At 40.7% G+C, this 15,186-nt stretch overlaps 1 protein-coding gene across 1 annotated transcript in view; it reads right to left on the reverse strand.

Moving 5' to 3' along the window:
- PAG1 (phosphoprotein membrane anchor with glycosphingolipid microdomains 1) overlaps window positions 1-13,066 on the reverse strand; it is a 143,766-nt gene extending 130,700 nt beyond the window's left edge. Inside the window, exon 1 of the mRNA XM_034966269.3 lies at window positions 12,541-13,066. The gene's annotated coding sequence lies outside the window, so the exon portion shown is untranslated. The remainder of the gene's footprint in view (window positions 1-12,540) is intronic.
- Between the last annotated feature and the right edge of the window lie 2,120 nt (window positions 13,067-15,186).

Consider the following 15,186-nt stretch of genomic DNA (forward strand, 5'->3'; position numbering starts at 1 on the left):
TTTCTGAAAACAGAGTTTCTTTGTTATTTTGCTACGAAATGAGTTTGTTCCCCAAACTGACCTGAACTGACATGTGGTTAGTTTTTCTCTGTCTAACTAAATGTGAATATTCATCTACTTTGCTACAAAAATTACTGTGTGTTGCCTGGATCCCGTGGGGGTATTACATTAATATACAATGAATGCACTGTATTACCTTTCTAAAAGCTGAATTCTGAAAGACATTTGGCCCCAAAGGGTTTGGCTAAGAAATGGTTGACCAGAATACAGCTCCCAAACAGGCATGTTCTCCAGATTTAATCCTTTTGTAGTTTCCCCACATCTTGAGAGTATTTATCTGACTTCAGCTTTTCAATGCTTTCTATAACATTATTTTTGTAGACAGAGTTACAAAAGTAGTAGAGGGGGTGACCACCATTGAAACAGGGACAAAGCTGAGAAACAGGCACACATTCCACTCTTACACACGTGTTTTACTTCTTTGCTGCATGTTTCACTTTATTAGTCTGAGAGTTCCGATAACTAAGAGTCCCTGAACCCGCACTGTAGCATGTGTATGGTACAGGCAATATAAAAAAAATAAGGTGATGCTGATCTTGAAAAAGAAGATAGAAACTACATTTTTATTGGTAAATATTAATATCTCAAATGAAATGTCCAGAGATTTGCTAAAAGGCAAATATATAAGGACAGAAAGTGAGACAGAAAAGAAAGAAAGCAATAGAAAGATTGGTGGCTTCCTGGGGTTGGCAGCAGGAATGAGAACTGCACACAGGCACAAGGGAGCTTTTTGGGGTGATAGAAAAGTCCTAAAACTGAATTGTGGTGACAGTTCCCTAGCTCTGTACGTTTACTAAAAATCAGTGAATTGTTCAGTTGAAATTGGAGACTTTTATGGCATGTAAACTAGAACTCGATGAAGATGATGAAAAACTCATTTCCTAAATTCCTGAAGTAACACTTTTTATGTCAACACCTTCCCTTCTTTCCTGACATTTCACAGTAATGCCAGTTGAAATTTAAAAAGACAATAAATAAAACTTACTCCTAATTGTCAAGGAAAAATTAGAAATTCTTTACCCACGAATGACTGATATTACATTTAGTCAGAGAACAATCCCTTCCAGATATTCTCTTATATTTAGCAAATGAAATCTAAATTATTTTTATCTTAACATGCCATGCATACCTCTAATCACAGCATACATCACATCAACCAGTTTGATTTTATTTACTAATCATTTTGGCAAAGACAGGGTATACCCCTGAGGCAAGAACCATGTCATAGTCTTCATTGTATTCTCAGAGCCTAGTAGGTGTTCAATAAATGATTACATTATATGCAATGATTTCTTCACCAGAACTATCTATCACTTTTCGTTTGCGTAAAAAATATAATACAAATTAAACAGACATCCCCTACCTTCTAAATCAGGGTTTCTCAAGCTTAGCACTCTAGACATTTTGGGGTAGAAAATTCTTCCCTGGGGAGGGCTATTTTGTGCATCGTGGAATGTACAGCAGCATCCCTGGCCTCTACCCACCAGATGCCAGTAGCATCCCCATCCCCAGCTGTGCCAACCAAAAATGTCTTCAGACATTGCCAAATCTCCTCTAGGTGGTTAAGAACCACAGTTCTAGACAGAAAAAGTTTAAGATGGATCAAACCAAACCGATGGCGGACACATTTCAAAATGCCTTTCATGCTATGGCCTCTGAAGCTAATGAGAACATCAAGAAAGAAAAAGCATACGACTAGCAAATGATGATTCTCTGACCACAGGCCTTGGCATATTACAGGGAGAGAAAAGGAGAGAAATTCTTTTCATTCTCCATGTAACTGTGGAGATGCAAAAGGCTAATTCTAATATAAGGCTGAGGAAATGTGGAGCTGTGGAAATACATAAGAGAAGTGTCCAAATGCCAAATAGCCTGTGGCTATAAAACAGTCTGAAAGAAGCATGCTTGTTGCCAGCGCTGCGCTGTTCGTTATGAATTGTATCTAGGAGAGCGATTTTGAAAATGCTATTGAATATTTATTAAAAGGAAAGATCTATAATTCAGGTTGTGACATGCCACTATTAGCAAATAACTCAGCCAGTTGGAAAGGTTAAGAATGGTGGTAGCGAAACCATTAAATTAAGTGTAAGTTTAGTACATCAGTGTTATTTTTCTCAATGACCACAGTATTTAGCAATCCTCTTCCAAATATCTCAGCCCCAAGACTAAAAAGCTGTTATCCATATTGTATCCTTTTAATAAGACTCCAGATGTTTTGGTTTCAATTCTACCTCGGACATACTGAGCATTCCATACTAAAGTTCAAGATGTATATTTTGGGCAAAGTGACCACTACATAATAAAGCAAAAGAAAAATATTTGTAACACTAAATATGTACAAATATTTATCAGGACTTATGATCAATATTTTAAAGCATCTTTATTTCTTATTTAGTAAAACAAAGGAGTGGACTTCTAACCTCAACACCAACAATTTAGGCAATACAATGACACCATTCTAGTTTTCAGCCATGTCTATATTTCTTATCAATCTGTTTGTATAAGAGAAAACTACCACAGACAGTTACGTGTTAATTCCTGACACTTAAAAAGGAAGCATATCTTTTCCAATTCTATTGGCAAAAATATTTATATTTTGCTCTGTGCACCTACTGATAAACATAAACAGGTTTTGGACTCTTTAGTATTAAGCATGTAATTCCTAAATCCACTAATAGAAAGAACATACAGGATGTGCAAAAGCTCTCCATTCAATCAAGCTCTAACTGTACACATAATTATGGTATTCAAATTAGATTACTAATTTAGACATGTTCTATCATGTCGAGTATACACTAACATAAAAATGTCTGAATAAAATTCAATAAGAATAAGAAAAATAAGGCAAAGAAAATTTAATTACTTTTTAGAAAATGAAAACTCCTAGTACATAATATTAAAATATATACTCATAGAAAGATGAGTAGGAAATGCAGTTTAATTATTCATCTTGGTAGTGATTAATAAATACAGTAGCGTCAAATCACCTGAACAGAACACTAACTCTATGCCCTGGATTATCATATTTGCATTTGGATGAAATTGGGACACATGAGGCATGAAATGACCAAATTAATCTTCATTTTACCTCATTTGAGTTTCCTCACATATTATTATAAAGTGCAATAAAAATCAAATATAAAATACCATATTACTTTGTATTGTTATTTAAATTTTCACATGCCTATATTGTAATTTTTCAACTACATTGGACTAAGGCTACTACAATGCACCATCTGTAGTGATAATTCAGAACTAAGATAGCTGCCTAACGTTTTTTAAAACTTTTTAAAATTTATAAATGTATTGTTATTTTTAAAAATCAGCACCAATAACAAAAGAGCAATCCAGCAAATGTCACAAAGGCATAAGCCCCTTTGGATTCAACTTTTCCTACCAAAGCTAAAATGTAAAATAGGCACCATGAAGCTTGAAATTGAGATTTAGGGATAAGCATTAGCACCAGCATTTTGCTACTTGCTAGAAATTGCTTTCATCGGAAATTGCAATTTAGTAACCCTCCTAGATATTTTTTGTGAAAGAAAAAAATGCAGCATCATAAAGTTTTTCCAACAGCCACAACATTCTATGCACTTTTCATGATTCTAATATTACTGTATATTAACAGCTAATATCTGCTTCAATAGTAGCAAAATTAGGTAAATAAAAAATTTAGACTATCAGGAGCCAAAATACAAGTTGTAACATTAAACTAAATCCCTTAGGCTCATCCTACATCATTTTACATTGCTTACAGAAGACAAATGCTTTAACACTTTGGCATTAAATGAGTAACATAATAGCTGCTTTGGCAAGACAAAGCAAGCAATATCATTTAATGTATCTGGAGAATTCAAAAATATTACAAAAGGAAAACCAATAGTTTAAAATTAATTAGGCTAAATTTTATTTTTTATACATGCACACACAGGTACGTGTACACACGGAATGCCTCTTACAGACAACAGCCATTGCAATTGCTGAAAAATAAATTCCCATTGTATCACAAATAAGTTTATCTACAATAATTTTATAAGTTAAAATATTGAATCCTTATATTTATACTCAGATTCTTTTTTAGTGCTCTTGAGATAATGAATGCAAAACATGTTCATTTTGTGAAAAAAAAAGCAGATTTTTCCCCAATCTAACTTAATCACATATATTTGCATAAATAACCTGTGGCCCATCAAATATAGAAATTGTAGCTGATACAGCTTCTACTGTTGGTGCTTTGAGCAGACTAATAAAGAAAATCTCTTAAACATAACACCCCCTAATTATTTAGTAGCTATTCACAAAGATACAGCAACATGATGGAGTGGTATGAACCCAGGACACCTCATTTTGGATCCTAGAAGCTCTACCACTTACTAGCTGTGTTATCTCCACCCACCCATCTGAACCCTGTATCTCAGTTTCCTCATATGTATAACGGGAGTGATTCTACCTTTAGGTCAAAATTAAAGGACAAACGTTTGAGGACTGAAAGGCATAATATTTAACTAAAACATACGGTAATTATTTCCATCATCTCCAAATACTCCAGTTAGTCTATAATATAATGTGTCCTGTTTTTATAAGACAAGTGAAAATTACAGGATATTTTACTCAGCATACATCAAATAATCCAGTGAGCCGAAAGTCTCATTAATAATTATATAAGCATTGGCTCAAAGTTCCAAACCCTCTAATAACATTATGGCCATGATAAAAGCTTAGTTTTTACAATCTATCAAATAATGGATCATTTATCACCTTCTCTTTCAGTGTGTTTATTTTGTGGATAAAATGAGATATGCCCACTATGGGGAACTGAGGCACTTCATGCACCAACAAAGTGATTCTTTCATTCTTTCCATTCTCCCAAGAAGCCTGTGTCCTGCTGTCAATGAAGGAGAAAAACAAATGGAAAAGAAAAATAAGAAATGAAAATTCCATACGCTTCTTGAGATCGAAATTCACACTTTGTTATTTTATTTCTTCCCCCCATCCCCTTTCCCACCCACCTTCCACATGGTAGGTCTTAATATTTATTGACCAGAACTGGAAACTCTAGGAGTAAAAGCCACCATTATCTGTGTAGATGGAAGCAAGTTAACAGTCAGACCTGTCCCTTTGCTCTCTTTTTATTTCAATTTCATTTCTTTTGTCACTCAGTTCCCATTCAATCAAGCACCTCATTCTGCTTTGCCTCTGGCTTCTGCCACTTTGTGTCCAAGCACTTGTCAAAAACTTCTCTTGCTTAATCTTACTATGCCATCTCTTTTTCTTCTGACAGCCACCTTGGCCTTCGTCCTTTTTTTTTTTTTTCTTTTCAGTCCACACGTTCTCACAGGCAGATCACAACCTCAACAACAATTTCAAATACACGGAAGACTTGCAAACCTGCATTTCCAGTTCGGCCTCCGTTTTGAATTCCAGAACCACAGGCTGTACAACTGCCAATTGCATCTCAGGTCCTGAATGTCCCTCTGGTGCCTCACGGTGCATAAATCCACAACCTGTCATCTTCTCCTGCAAACTGCTCCATCCTCTGTATTCATTATCATCTCCAATGGCAGCCTTATCGATTCAATTCCCAAGCCAGACACCTGGAAGTCATCCTTAAATTCACCATCCTCTCCTTGCTTCTCCCCTTAATGTCCCCAAGCTTATCAGTGGGAGTTTAGACTTTAAATCCACACCAGTATTCAAAAGCTTTTTTTGCACAGCTTACCTTGTCTGTCCCTTACCCCATCCATTCTGTGTAATACACCCAGAGTGATCATTCTAAAAAAGTACTCAAATTCATCTACAAAACTAAATATGGCCCACAAGACCCTCCAAAAATGGCTCCAGCCTCCGCTCTCCATCTCCAGTCTCATTCCCCACCCTCAATGTGCACCAGCCACATGGAATGGCCAGCTGTTCCACAACCCGCCTCTCCGGTACCTTTGTTTCACCATATTCCCTGTTCCCTCTCTCAGAATAATTTCTCCCTGCCCACTCCCACCCTCAGCCTCCTGGTACCCTCCTACTGGCTCTTCCAGACTCCATCAAGCCCCGCTGCGTTAGGAAAAGTCATCCCCTTGTAGTCAGGCACCCCTGACGGAGCCCAACATCCTTTAAGCACTGGTTCCAACTGCTGCTCAGTGTCTCCTTCCCTCATGAATCTGAGATTCTTGAGGGCAGAGAGAGGGATTTTCTGGTATTTGAGGTCTTATCATCTAACAATGTGCCTGGTATCATATTAATATATATCTGGTGAATGTATAAATGAATAAATACCACCCTTGTGATATTTAGTGACCCTTCAGTCACTAAATTTGACTGAAAACACAGACAAGCTGCTAGTGATTGATTACATGTGAATTAGAGGCTCACAGCCCTCCTTAGAAGGTGCCAGGAAAAACTTAATAAGGGCACTCTGGTTGCAATTCCCAACTGCTGAATGCAGAAGGTGTGGTGTTCTTGTGTATAGCTATGTTAGGGACTGGCTTTTTTTTAATGAAAAGAAAAAAAGTATTGTGTTATGTGTTTTTTCCTTTGACTTAAAACATGAGCTCCCTCAACACTTAAGTTTCCCAATAGTTTCATCATGTTCCACCACAATGGGCATGATGAAGGAATGGGTATGGTTTGGGGTGAAAGGATGGCGTAGGGGGAAGCAACTTTAATAGTAATGATGGAGTCACAAATACAGTGAGACGAGATGCCTGAGAACTTATCTGATCACCCTTCATTCCTCAGAGAATAAATTCACATAAAAGCTTACATATGCAACCCTGGGGCTCTCTCAACACGAAGATGGCAGATGACAGTAATGCTGATTTAGTCACACCTCTTGGTACTTTTAGAAAATCAAGAGAACCTGATTACTTGCAAATGAATACATGATACGGTACCTAGGGATTGGGTCAGCTAGACATCTGTGAAATGGAAGAGGGAAGTACAAAGCTGTTAGTGACTAATTTTATTTTTATTTATTTATTCTGAGACAAAGTCTTACTCTGTTGCCCAGGCCGGGGTGCAGTGGTGTGATCTTCTCGGCTCACTTCAACCTTTGCCTCCCGGGTTCAGGTGATTCTCCTGCCTCAGCCTTCCGAGTAGCTTGGATTACAGGTGCACACCACCATGCCCAGCTAATTTTTGTATTTTTAGTAGAAACTGGGTTTCACCATGTTGGCCAGGCTGGTCTCGAACTCCTGACCTCAAGTGATCCACCCTCCTCAGCCTCCCAAAGTGCTCAGATTACAGGCATGAGTCACTGTGCCAGGCCTAGTGAGCAATTTTAAAACTACTTCTTCTTCCGTATTTTTTTTTTTTTACTTGCTTACTCCATAAGGTTCACAGGATTTCAGGAGCTCTGCATTTTTAGCAAATGCCCCCAGTCAGGCCAATTTCCCTGTCTTCTGCAATAAACAGTCTACATTTAGGAGACTAAATTTTTAAAACGTTTTTAATCACTTCTCAGGTTAAAAAAATCATACAGTCCTATAACATCAAGGATGGGGGCAAGTGAGAGATCAACAGGATATGCCAAAATATTATAATCATAATAGTTCCTTTATAATTCAAACTCCAGGGGATGATATGAATTAACTTATTGAACAAATATTGGCGCCAGTATGAAATCGAGAAAAAATACAGGGGGCAGGGCTCAGGAGAAGGGTTTTGAAAATATTACGAGATGGTTTTAAAATTGTCCTTTTACCCTCCATTTTGACTGGAGTTAGAAAGGCTATGATACAGACATGGAAGATTTGATGCAATGTTCTTACTATAAGATAACACGTTTAAGCCTTACTGGTTAGACATAAGTGTTCATTTCCTTTGAAAACCATAGTCTCATGGGATGACAGATGACACTGCTGTAGTAATGTGGTTCTCCCATGACAGTTCACTGCTGATACTTCTTTAGATTTAAATAAACTTATTTTTTTTTAAATCACCCAAGAAAATCTCAGGTCTCCACACTTCTCCTTTTTTTTTACTGAGAATGATGCAAGTATGTGACACTAAACACAGATAAAGTTAACATGCCTCCCCACTGTGCTCTACTACCAGTTGAAGGCCTTATGCTTCCTATTTCACAAAGCAGACATGTGGTTTTCTTTTTTGAGCTCATTGCATGAACTAAGCTTAAGCTCTTCTTCTACAAAGATAATGGAGATGATATTTCCTGTGCTGTCAATTCCTGCTCCTGGCAGTGGCTAAGAAGGTAGGCATGTAACCATTCCTTCACCTGGGGACCAAGCAAGATAGTATAGGATTCTTCTGAAAAGCATAATATAGTCCATCTATATTATGTAATATATAAATCCATGCAATAGAGTTTAGCTATCACAAAGGCTCAAAAATCAGTGGCAGCAGAACGTTCTATAAGTATCACGGGCCTCCTTGCACAGTTCTGGGTTCCACTCTTTACTCTGAAGCTCACTAGTGTCACCGTGGACAAGTGCCCTGACTTTTCTAGGCCTCAGTTGTCACTTCCACAAAAGAGGATAATAAAGTACTACCACACAAGGTCACAATGAGGATGAAGGGCAGTTCTTAACATGGCAGCCAACACACAGTAAGTGCTCCCTTTAAGCTATTCATTCCAATTCTTATCCAGAAAGATAACCAGTAAGGACTAGAAATGTGGTCATATAAATTATGTACAGAGCTGTTTTCCCCTCATACTTACCCCCTGCCCTTGAACTCAGCAATGAGCGAGCCCTCAGGGGCTGTCTCTGCGGGGCTGCACATGAACTGCTTGCGTGTATAACTTGTATAACCTCCCAACATGCCTCTCACAATGCATGAGGCAGGAGCTCTGGAACTATCAGCTCCCAACTCCTCAAGCCCAAAGTGAAGAAAATTCAAAACAGTACATATGACTGTCAATGGTCTTCATTCATTTATATCCATATTAAAATTAGTTTGCATTTCTTTTACATGTATCTTTTGATGGATGTCAGAAGAAAATTATTCAGAGATTTAAAAGTGACACAGACAAGCCACTAAATAGATAACAGATAACATAGATGAGAAATGAAACAACTATATGTATATTCTGAGGAGTTAGTTAATAATAAATTGTGAACCTCATTCAAGTCACAAAAGTGATCAGGGGAGACTTTTACTATAGAATAACCAACCCAGAGCAGGGGAACACTTGAAATTAACTATTAAGTAAGCAAAAGGGAATATCTGTTCTCTGAAAAGGAGGGTTCAAGTTGAAACAGAAGATAATTCAGAGATGTGAGATGACTCAGTCAATGGCAGGGGCTCTTTTGGGCACTTTGCAACTATGGCATTGTGTCCCCAGGCACATGGAGGCAGCCTACAGGAAGAGTAGAACTCTCGAAGAGTTTTGATTTGTTTTTTAAAGCCAACTTTGAGCATTTGTATTGAAGCACCATTCAGTGTTAGCATACATTAGCTAAGAGATTTCATTAAACATTAAATCAGTCTGTGATTTAAATTACATCAGACTGTGAGCAGTCTGTGGTCTATGTGCCCTATACAGCAATTAGATTTTAATCTCTAGAAACAAGACTTACAAAAGGCGAGAACACTATCTAGTATTTGGGTGATAACCTAACACAGCCACAAAAATGCCATGACCTCTCAGTCATTCCCCACCTCTGGAACCCAGCTGAGAAGTCTAACAAGCTATGGAAACCTTAAAGGAAGTACTGCTCACACAGCGCCCCGGAATCTGCTTCCCATGACATGGGGTACTAAGGCTTGAAGGAAGAATGCTTATTTAATGGTAAGTATAAATTATTTCTTTTTCTGAACATGCAGTTTAATATGAGGCAAAGTGCAAGGCGTCTCTCTGCCCAAGGGAGTTCTCCAGCTGGGACTGAACGCATATCCAGGGATGATGCTGTTTGTGGATTGATTACTGCTGCCGTGGTGGTTTCCTTGACTGTGTAGATTGCTGCAGCTACACGTGCAGGCAGGAAACCAAACGGAGACCACCACCCTCCAGTGTAAACTCTAACATCACACCAATTTTTCTTTTTTGACTCTCTGAATGCATGAATAGAAAAATAATAAAGCAACAGAATCCACTTCAAATTGAAAGACCTGGCACCTCTACCACACACTAGGAGGTATGGAAGCATGGGCAAGTTATTTAACAATAATTATGATCATTTCTGTTGTGGGTGCTGTTAAGCACTTTGCATACTTTAATCCTTAAGCTTAGATTTCTTCATGTATAAATTGAGGATAATAATGCATCTACTTCATTTGCAAGTTGAGGCAGCAGGGTCAAAAAGAACACAGTTTCAACACAGACAGACGTGGGTTAAATGCCAGCTCCAATTTCTACTATTTGATCTCACTGAGCTTCCATTTTCTCACCTCTAAAGTAGAGATCAAGCCACTTACCTCAAAGGACTGTGGTGGGGAATTGAGCAAGACAGTGTTAAATACCAGTTGGTGTCTGTATCGCTAGACAGTGCACAATAAATGTTTATACCTTCTCTCCTATTATACACATGAACTGCTTCTGTTAATATTCATCAGCAGCAATTCAATGTCCATAGAGTCCAAAGATGCATTTCCTTTCATAACAATGAAAATTTTTCCCAGAACAAGCTTAATATGCCAGATACTGGTCCAACAGCTCTATGTCTATGAACTCATTTAATTCTCACTACTGTTCAGTGGGGTAGGTACTACTACTGTCATCCCCATTGTACAGATGAAGACACTGAGGCACAGACTTTGGGTAACTTGCCTAGATTCAAACAGATGGTACCAGAGCTGGCAGCCTGGCTCCATAGCCTGTCCTCCTAACCAGGCTGCAATAGGGCTTAATGGGTCAATCTGTTTGAGATTCCATGCTTGGATGTAATCTCTTCTAGAGATAAGCACTGGATGCTCTCACAAACCGCAATGTGTTGATGTGACTAACTTTTCAACTTCTGAAATAACATTTTGTGTATTTTCTTGGTATTCCTAAAAAAAAACCTTTTACACTTTAAATAAGGTGCCTATAACTAGTTCATCTTGTTCTGCATGCTGAAATACCATAAATAAATGCACTTCTCTCTTCAAAGATTATGTAAATAAATCTTACACTAAAACATACCCCTGAGCTTTGGTTTAAACAATAATTTCAAGTCCAAATTAAACATTTATGTATGTGTATATATATTTAGCAGGAAAGTCTTAATATGACCTATTTTGTTAAACTAATGACATCTATACCCAATACTCCAAATATTCCTCTTATTTATAATATTCGCTGTGTAACAGTCACACAGCAGTACTGCATGGTACTTCAAAGTACTATTCCTTTTACAAGTTTAACCAACTCAGGTATTAAACATCAATGATGATAATCCATAGCTCTGCTTAAAAGGAATCTCTCGGGAACAGCTGAGAAAGAAAGGTTAAAGATTTCTATCCTTCAAAGTAGGGCACTGCAGCTACCTATAAATCATGCTCTTTGTTTATTAAGATAATTAGGCCCATCAGTACACCTAACTTTTAGACTCAACAATTGTCTGGCATGAACAATTTCCACTTTTTCTAAAACAAAGGGGATGTGTTCAAAAAGCGGTCCTCTGCATGCTCTCTGCACAATGCATGCTATTTTAAAACATGATTTATGGGTCTAATTCCTGGAGCTGCCTTGAAAAATATACTGGGTTGTTCCTCCCAGGCTCCCTATTAGGAGAAGACACTCCAATTTGAAGAGTGCACTCTGTTTCAGCCTTCAGGCCGCTATATCATGTCAGCATTTTCATTAAATACTGTTCAATTGGACTTTAAACAAATGGAATGGAGGGCCACAGCTGCAGCCACTGCAGAGATAAAGTTATCCAGCCGGGAGGCTTACATAAGAGGTGCAGGACAATCAGGGTGAAATCCAAGTGTCATTATCTGAATCCTATTTCTTGAGACTTGCCTACATTCTTAAAGTGTATGAATTCACACGCCCAGAGCTCGTTTTATTTGCCTTAGGGCATAAAACACCGAGTCGACATATAAGTTGTTTTTTCCCTAAAGGACTAGGCTCCAATTATGAAAAGGTTGGCAACTTCTGCCTAGGGGAAGAGTAAAGCGGGATGCGCGGGAAGCCTGCAGGCCTGAAAGAAATGGCTCGCCCAAAGATCCATCGCAGTGCTGGCCACACTCCCCAGAGGAATTAGGATGGAGGTGACAAGACCCTGCCCAGCCCCTTCACCCCAACGTAAACACAGAGTCAAGGAGCTTGGAATGAATAATTAGCACGCAGCAGTCGAAATGCCCTAGGAGCACCTGTCCTCTCCCAGCATATTTCCAACTGGCACATTCGTGAGATGCTGAGGTCAGCCAGCCCTGGACTCCAGACCTTCCAGCTGCCTTGTCCCCTTCTTGGCACCCCGCACTCCCTCCTCGAGCTGGAACTCTGTTAACAAGAGGTGCCACCCTCGGCTTCCCACAAGAAGATAAAAACGAACCTCTCCTTCCCACGGCTCCCTCCAACTTCAGAAACTACAGTCAACTTACTGGGACTCAGGAGGCAGGGAGTCTTCCTGGCGGACGGCGCTCGGAGGCAGCCTCTGCAAACTCCGGCGCGCAGCGCCGCCGCCCCGGCACAGCCCGGCAGCAGCGGCAAGTGCAGGACCAGGCGCCGCCGCTCTGCACCAGTCGCCTTAGCTCAGCTGTGCCGGGCGCCGGGCATTCGCCAGGGCACACGACTCTGCGAGGCGGCGGCTGGGACTGAGGCTACTGCACCCGGCCGCGCGGACCCGAGCGCTGCAGCTGCCTCCAGCCCCGGAGCGCGGCGCTCCGAGCCCCTGGTGCGTGTCTCTGGCTCCAAGGGAATCACGGCTCAATTAGAGACCCGGCAGGAGAAAAACCGATGCGCTGCCGCAGGCAGAGCCGCCAGCCCGCCCCCAGTCGGCTGGTCACATCGCGGGCGCGCAGACGGACAAGCGAGCGGGAGGGTACCGCAGCCAGCACTCGCCGCCGCGCCGCGGAGAATGACAGGCGCCGAGGCGGAGCAGCCGCGCGGGGAGCGGGGCGCGAGTGCGCATGATCCTGGCCGCAGCGGCACGTCACGGGGGAGGAGGGGCGGGCCGCGGGGCGGTAGGGGGCGAGCCGGGCGGGGCCGGGCTGGGGGTGCACACGGGTGAGGACCGGCGCGGGGCCTGGCTTGCTCGCGGGAGGATGCAGGAAGTCTTCCCTGCCCTGGTTTTATGAACCCAAAGCTCTGTGGTTGAACTTGTCCCAGGAGCCCATTGTCCTTTAAACAGCACCGTTTAAGCGGTCCTTAAGGTCCCTGGGGAGCCCACAAAAGCTAATTTAATTCAGGTTACAGCTTAACCGTAAAGGGTTGCCATTTGGGGGACAGTGATCTTCTATTGTGGCTGTGCATTAAAATAACTTGGGGAGCTTGTAAGAACCCTTTGCCCCGGACGCATCCCAGAACAAGTACAGGACAATGTCTGGGTGGGGCCCACCCAGGTATCAGTAGGTATTTAAAGATACCAAGGTACAGCAGTGCTTCTCAAACCCTCAGTGTGTGACAGAATCTCCTGCGGATTGTGTTGAGTAGGATTCAGATTCAGTAGGCCTGGGATAATGAGGGAGACATCCTTTCTAACAAGCTCTCGGAGGATGCGAATACTGCAGGTCCAGACCCCCATCCTTGCTACTTAACGTGTGATCTAGAGCTTGGAGCAGAGCTTATGAAACAGTTGGCCTGTCTGACAGTCACCCGAGGGGCTTATAAAAAATGCAGAACAAATACCCAGGCCGTACCCCCAGTGATAGTGGTTCTGGCTCAGCCCCTGGCAAAGGTGGGCTTCTAGAATTCCATTTGGCATCAACACTCTAAATAAATCTGATAGGGGTTTTGTTTGGGCCAAACTTCAAGTTTACACTAGCAACCTGGAATTGGGAATAAACTTTTGCACTTACAAGGAGACAAACCAAGTCTAGAACTCAGGACATCTGACTTTGAGTCAGGGATTCTAAACCAACGGGTGCTTTATCTGACTAGTCCCAATTTTCTAAAATTATGATGCATTACTTAGCAAGAAAAAAACATATAAATGGTATTAAATATACACACATACACTCTATTGAACACTCGTTACACATATCATTAATGGGAGCTTAAAGGTGGCTGGGGAAGAAGGCTCATCAGGAGAGGGTAAGGAAGACAGTGATGGAGTAAGGGATGTTGTTAGTGTGTCGCAGAGGGAAGGGTATGTGGGAGGAAACAGTTTAGACTCAGCCTACAGCTTGGAAAAGCGCACTGGGGAAGCGGACCCAGGAACCAGACTTGGCCTCTTGCTTCAGAGCATGGTATGACACTCAGGTGTTTAAGAACTTATGGAGTATAAAATTTCACATACGTTACCTCACTGAAATTTCACAGTGGTCTCTTAAGTTGAATAATAATAAAAAAAAGTATCCCCATTTTATATATTAAAGAAGACATCCTGGACATGAGTTGACTAATGGTGGAACTTGAATAAAAGTAGGGATCTCCATGTTGGACTTGGCTTCTACAACTCTGGAGAAGAGGACAATTTAGACCTTATAAAGCAAATGGTTTCTGTGTTTACTAGTCACATCTTTTACAGGCTGTGCCTAAATTTGGAGTTAGGAAGGCTTTCATTCTTGTGGGGAGGAAATACATTTTGTGTCTTCATCCCAGTTTTGCAGCTACACTTATTAGGATACACTTAGAACAAAATGTTCTAAGAGCAACCCGGTCCTAGGACATTGCAGTTCCACAGTGCAGGCTTCATTGAGGAGTTTGAAGGGCAATATTCACATTATCTGGTGACAAGTGTAATTACCATCCTCATTTTACCCAGGCTCAGAAGCTAAGTGATTTAGACAAATTCACTAATGCAGGCAGGAGCCAATCTCAAGCCTCTGTCCTTTTCCTCTGCTCTCTTTTCACCAAGTAACATGCTGAGGATTGTTTTTCATTTCCAAATTTTTCATGTCAGGATTTGCCATCAGTAAATTGGAACCCAAATGTATTTCAAAGCCACTCCTAGATAGAGAACCAAAAGTGTCAGGATCAATTCTTGTGCTTGTGGTAGATGCTATGGGCTATACTCTGGGTCTGAGTAATGTTTTGGAAGCAAGTATGTGATAGTTATATACAGTCTTCTAATCCAGAGGTTTGAC

This window comes from Pan paniscus, chromosome 7 (genome assembly GCF_029289425.2).
Source record: "Pan paniscus chromosome 7, NHGRI_mPanPan1-v2.0_pri, whole genome shotgun sequence".
Lineage (NCBI taxonomy): Eukaryota > Metazoa > Chordata > Mammalia > Primates > Hominidae > Pan > Pan paniscus.